The 6800-nt window shown below is 43.4% G+C and overlaps 1 long non-coding RNA gene across 1 annotated transcript in view; it reads left to right on the forward strand.

The window, feature by feature from the left end:
- Positions 1–2115, forward strand: part of LOC107400889 (uncharacterized) — a 34178-nt gene extending 32063 nt beyond the window's left edge. The window contains exon 6 of the long non-coding RNA XR_013046572.1: positions 1561–2115. This is a non-coding gene — a long non-coding RNA (uncharacterized LOC107400889). The remainder of the gene's footprint in view (positions 1–1560) is intronic.
- The last annotated feature ends 4685 nt before the right edge of the window (positions 2116–6800 follow it).

Genomic DNA, 6800 nt, shown 5'->3' on the forward strand with positions numbered 1-6800 from the left:
AATCCAGATTCTCTGTGTGGTAGCCATCTTTACGTGGCTTATTTTTTATATTACCTTGAGCCTATTGCTTTAAACTGCAGCCTTTTAAGCCTGAAACGGCGCTGTGGCTGCTGGCTCCGCTCACTTCAGCTTCCCAACATTGCCATGGTACGCCAGTTTTGGGAGCCATCAATTCTCAGAAATAGTGGGTCTATGCTTCTATCAAGGCAGCATGTAGCCTAGAAACCTCTTTTTTTTTGTTTTGTACTAGCAAAGGCTAAATCCACCACACAGCTTAATGTGCCACTTGCAGAGGCCTCATTTCCGCCATACTGCAGACCGAGCTTGCACGCTAGGAACCCGCCAGTAGCTCAAACCGGCAGCTGCCGCTCATTTGAGAGAGACAATTAGGAAGCTGTTTTTAGTTCCATTTTAGAATCTTTTCTCAGGTTTTAGGTAGAAACTCTTGCCAACACGTTGGGTGCCAGATATTGATGTAACCAACCGTCTTATTAAATAAGAAACACAGAAACAATGTAAAAGAGAAAGCCGAGAGGTCAGAGCTCAGAGCTAAAATCTTACCCTTCCTCCTGCTGTCCCAGCTTCGCGAAAGAGGGCTACTTCCTGTCTGTACGCCTTTTTTATAGTATTATTGTTCTGCCTTCTCATTGGTTGTAAACCCAAACATGTGACGGCCTCGTCACTGTCTGAATGTACAGCCCCCTAGGTCTTAAAGGCATATGTCTCCAATGCTGGCTGTATCCCTGAACACACAGAGATCTATGGGATTAAAGGCGTGTGCCACCACCGCCACACTCTTGCTATGGCTCTAATAGCTCTGACCCCCGGACAACTTTATTTATTAACATACAATCAAAATCACATTTCAGTACAATTAGATTACCACCACATTTCCCCTTTTCTATTTTAATAAAAAGAAAAAAAGCAAAAGGTTAAACTAACAAAAGAAAAACTATATACAAAAATACAATAACTATATACAATATAATTTTTAGCTATTTTCCTGGTACTTTATAGTCACTTTTTAGTAACTGCAGTTAGGTATCATCTCCTTCTTGCTCATAGGCCATAGTTTCTCATCTGCAAATCAGTTAGTAAATGCAAAGTCGGTGGGTTCTGCAGACTCTGTGAATAAATGTGAATGGGTATGAAGCTGTTTATAATCCTAATAGTTGCACTTTGTGTGACTTTATGTATTTTAATGTAGAAATATTGTTGATATACAGAATGTGGTTCAAGTTTCTGTTATCACATAATATATAGTAAATTAACATTCCTGAAACCTAAAACTTCCAGACTCTAAAAACATCCAACTCCAGACTCCAATTAGGGATGTGGACTATACACACACCTCCCTGTCCTTCATCTTTCCTTATCCAGTTGGCTAGAATTTTCAGTGTTGAATAAGTGATAGCTTGTGCTTTTTAAAAATGCAAATATAATGCCCACGCATCTTAAAATTGGGTATATTAATGGTGAAAATCAAGATTCACCCCCAGGATGAAAAGAATAACACTTTTCTAAAATTAGTCTGTAAACAGAAACGTATTTTTCTTTCAGATGTTGACCCAGCACATGCTCCAGCACACCTCTATCTACTCTGACATCCTACCACCCTGCGTTGTGGTTCACAGAGTTCCCCTCCTGGTGTGACCTTCAGCTTCCCCCAGTACTCTGAGAGGGAAGAGTACTACTGTCTCCATTCCTTGACTTTGGATCCAATCAAGTAAGGACCATCGAGTGAGGCAGTGAGGCTAGTGTGCCCGTTCAGAAGCCACACCCCAAGGTGTTTCTCTCGGGCACACCTGCCACCGACATGAGAACATCTTTAGCTCACTGGTCCAAAGAAGCTGAGACACATGCAGAGTGGAGCCTTCCAGATGAAACCAGTTATCCAGATGAAACTAGTCTCGATCAGCCACCATCCGACCCACCTGAGCTTGGCCAAGAGCTTAGCGTTGCATGTTGCTGAGATTTCTCAATCGTCTATTGACCTACGCCTTTCTAGCAACCATTAGCGGATGGAAATACGTGGTTGACTGACTGGATTTTGACGCTGAACTTCACTCCTGCAATAAACCTAAATTTGTAAAATAATAAATGTTGGTCATTATTTTTAAATTTGGCTGGAATCTCTTTACTTAATTGTTCCTTCAGAATTTGGAGGTTTACATTCAGTGATCCCGTGGGCTACTTTTACTTTGCTAGGTTAGGATATTAGAGCCATACATTCATGATAAAGCATATTGGCCATAAACAAAGCTCTCAGTGTCCTTCACACAATGAGAAAAATACAGAAAGTGTATAATGGGCTTGAGAGTCTAACTTGATATAACTTAAGGGATCGTTCTTCCCTGGGATTGGATGCTGTGTTTTCAATGTTAGATTATCAAATGATTGTGCTGATAAAGCATTAATAATAAAGAATGTTTCTACAAAAATACAAACTAAAAGCTGGCAATTGCATGTCAGTTTTTCCAACTCTGCTCTAGAACAAGCTGGGTGTCTTGTAGTGAACAGACAGTGGGGTGTGTTTTCAGATTTGGAGTCATTCCAAACAGGGTAAAATTGTGGTCCAGATGAGCTTTGAGCTGAGTGGCTTTTTCTACCCTTTGGCCACGCAGTTGCACCCCTCACTCATAGGGTGGGTTAATAAGTAGACTCCTTGGGTTTACTGTGAAGTTATATGTTGCAGTGTGTATAGCACAAGATTGTGTGCACAATAAGTATCAGCAAATATTAACTATTGTGTTACCAACGTTTTGACACTTTTCTCTTTATTAATGCATTCTGTTTTCTGTCCTTGATTTAATTTTTTAAAATATTGACTGGAATAGATACATTTAAAAACATATAACTGAAACACAGGGCTCAAGAGATGACTGAGCGATTGCTTTTGCACAGGATGAGGGTTCGATTCCCAACACCCACACGGTGGCTCACAACCACTCCTACAGCTCCAGGGGATCTGACCTCCTCTTCAGGTATCCTTGGGCACCAGGTATGCACCTGGTTTATGTACATACGTACATACATACATGCTAACAAAGCATTCATATACATAAGATAAAAAGTAACTAAAATTATTTTAGAAATGTATCACTTGATAGACTAAAACATTCAACACACCCATGTAAGCACCAATTGAGGATGTAGACTGCCGTCTGCATCTCAAGAATACCCAATATCACATACCACCTTAAAAGTCATCATTCTCCCCAAGAGCACTCATTACCTGCATTTCTAATACTATAGGTTACTTTGTTTGTGCCTGACATATTAATAAATCTAAGCTACACACACACACACACACACACACACACACACACACACACACACACACACATTTCTTTTTAATGGCATCCTTGGCTTTAGTGTGTATATTAGCACATGGAGGTGTAGATTTTTCATCCTCTATTAGTAGTGTTGAGTGGTGTGAATAGAACACCATTTACTGTGTTATTGATGGACATTTGATTTCTTTCCAGACCCATGATGTATCATTAAAGGTGAAAGTATTTTATTGTCTTTTTGAGAACCAGCTCATGGATTTCTTAGTGTAATGCTTATGTAGCCTCCCGGTTTGTGCGGGGTTCTCAAGATCTTTTATCTTTATGGAGTCTTTTAACTCCCTTCCCTGCCATCCACCCTCCAAGCTTAAGCTGAACACTTGGTCTATTTATGTTTGCTTGGTCTCAGGTAGGGATTTCTCCATGAGATAAAGTCTAAAGCTGTCAAGAGGTAAAAGCCAGGCACTTTCCCCCCTGGACATAATTAGATACTTTCAAACAGTAGTGTGTGGCGCTCTAAGCGTCCATACTTTTCTTTCTTTATGTTCAGACTACAGTGTGGATGGTGAAAGTTGCAACCAAGCCAACTGGAGTTTCGGAGCAGGTGTTCAGAGGACGTGTGTGAGCGGGAGTCATGTTAGGGGGTACTGAGATGGAGTGGGGCTGGGGCTGGCCTGGGATTAGAATAAAAAACCAGTTTTTGAAGACCGCAGAGTCTTATCTTGTCTTCTAATTAAACACACACACACACACACACACACACACACACACACACACACACACACACAGAGAGAGACACACAAAGACACTAGAAACAAGCACATTTCTAACTAGAGGAAGCAACAGCTATAAGCTTTTAAGTTCCTGAATTCTCTTAAGTTGAACCTCAGCACTGACCGATTTATTCCTTTAAATACTAGCAGCATTCACACACCTTTCCAGAATCCAACTGTCTGTTGTACAGAAATTCTTTAAAGACTCAGAGCCAGGCAGCCTGCATCCTAAGCATAAAGGTTTCAAATACAATCTGGCTTCGGAGATAGCCCAGGCAGTGAAATACTAGCCACGGGGGAGCATGGGGAACCCTGGAACTCGCGTAAACAAAACAAGCCAGGTGGAATCCCAGTGCCAGGGAGGCAGAGACAGGTGGATCTTGGCTGCTCACTAGCTGCGGTAGTTTGAGTGTAATCGGCCCCCATAATCTCATAGGAAGTAGCATTATTTGGAGGTGTGGCTTTGTTGGAGTCAGTATGGCCTTGCTGGAGGAAGTGTGTCACTGTGGGGACGGGCTTTGGGGTTCCCTATGCTCAGGATACCGCCCATTGTCTCAATCGACTTCCTGTTGCCTGCAAGATGTAGGACTTTCAGCTCCTCTTCTTCCCGCGCCACGTCTGCCTGCGTGTCCTCATGTTTCCCGCCATGACGATAATGGACTGAACCTCTGAAACTGTAAGTGAACCCATCAGTTCAATGTTTTCCTTGTAAGAGTTGCCGCGGTCCTGGTGTCTCTTCTCAGCAATGGAAACCCTAAGACATTAGCCAAGCACACCAGTCACACAAGCTTTCTTGGTGAGTTGAGGCCAGTGAAAAACCTTGTCTTAAAAAAAAAAGGTAGATGACATTTTAGGTTGTGTTCTGTTTCCACACATATGCACATACATGTGTACACACACACACACGTTTCAACTGTGATTTGAGAACAGGAAAAAACTAGTTCCCATAATCCTCCTAGGAAAACAATCTCTCTTAGTGTAAAGCTGTATCATAAAAACTAATCTCGCGAGGGTTTTGAAGCTAAGCCCTGCCTCCCCCCCCCCCCCCCCCCCCCCCGTAGCAGAAGTTCAAAGCTGGAATATAAGGCAAGGGCAGGGAGAGGTTTCCAAGAGGAATCTTGCTGAGTGGACGCCCTGCCGGGCATGCTGGTTTGCGGTGACACTGAGGTTTGGGCTATTGAATGGACGGCCTTGTTTGTGTCCTCTCGGTCATATGAAGCAGAGGAGGCTGGCTGCATGCTGCACAAAGTCAAGGAAATGCCAGGGGCCCCGGGAGCCTGGGGCCGCTGTGAAGTGAGTCAGTTGCTACTCACAGGTCTGGTATGGCAATTGCAGGCCATGGGCTGTTGATGACACGGGACGGTTTGACATGAAATCATGGATGGAAGCGTTCGTCCCAGCCTTTGAAATGTACAGCATGTTCGTGGAATTATCTGCCATGTCCCAAGAAGGTTACAGTTGGCAACCTGTTTATGGCTTGGTGTCAAGGCTTAACTCACTCACTAAGACAATTTAAGATGCTCAGCTGTAGACTCGGGGGAGAGGGGTGCTGACTGGCTGGAAAGGAATGTAGAGTGTCTCTCTAGAGGGGAACGGATGGGCATGGGGGCACAGAGGATGGATGTACGGGGGCACAGGAGAAGGGATGGGCAGGGGGGCAGAGGGGATGGACGGGCGGGGGGCACAGGGGAAAGTGGGAAGCCGAGGGGGGAACAAGGGAAGGGAAGTGGTGTGTTGGGTGAGGGCCATGTAAATGCTTTTGATTTCCCCAGGTGAATGTTGTCTAAATTAACAAATCACTGAATGTTATTTAGCTGAGCAAGCCTGGTTATCAAAACAAAACAAAACGGAAGGGAAACCCTAAGCGATTTATCAGTATCTGCCTACATGAATCTCTCTGAAAGTCTTAGCTTTTTCTTCAGTAATTAGTCTCAAGAATTATAAGTTGGAGATGAATAATTCATTACTTTTCCAGAGGCTAAGAAGAGATTATGAAATCAAGATAATCACATAAAAACTATGGCTGAAATTGAAAGGAAAAATATTGGAATTCTCAAAATAACACATAACATTTCTGCTAGGCCAGTTTTAAAAATCTATTTTCAAACCACACAATACCACCAGTTCCCAGCAGAGGGGGTCAGAGAGTCAGCTGACTTGACCACGAGCCGCTGGAAAATTCAGTTTAAAATAAGCTTTCCTTTCTCCCTTACCTAATTCTGATTTAATTTCTTGACTTAATGGGTTTGGTGGGCTGATCTGTGTCATTTGCTGTCCTAGTCTTGCCCGTGGAAGCAAGCGGTGATCAGCTGTCCCAGAACGCCGAGCAGGGTTCCACCCGAGGACAGGGAGGGCCCTTTGCATCCGCCCTCCCACAAAAGCCTTTTGACACAAGCCTGGCTCTCATGGAAGCCACCGCATGCCTCAATCCAGAGGCAGTGTTTAACTCACAAAGTAAATAAGTGCGCGTCTGAGCGATTTCCAAACCACATAAATGCTATTGTTTTATTCATTACAAGTCTCCACCGTGAGAGAGTGCCCAGAGCAGGAATTCATCGCCTTACCTGGAAAATGCGCGTCTCCGAAATGAGGTGAAAACCTTCATTCTCACAGGCCGACCCTGCGAACATTAGATAAGCTGCATGTCTTATGCAGTCTTTCTTGCAGTTGTCTTAGACTTTTTAATGCATTTCCAACACAGAACGATGCCTTTTTAAATGTAACAGTTGAGGGGAAC

The sequence above is a fragment of the Peromyscus maniculatus genome, chromosome 20, assembly GCF_049852395.1.
Source record: "Peromyscus maniculatus bairdii isolate BWxNUB_F1_BW_parent chromosome 20, HU_Pman_BW_mat_3.1, whole genome shotgun sequence".
Taxonomy (NCBI): domain Eukaryota; kingdom Metazoa; phylum Chordata; class Mammalia; order Rodentia; family Cricetidae; genus Peromyscus; species Peromyscus maniculatus.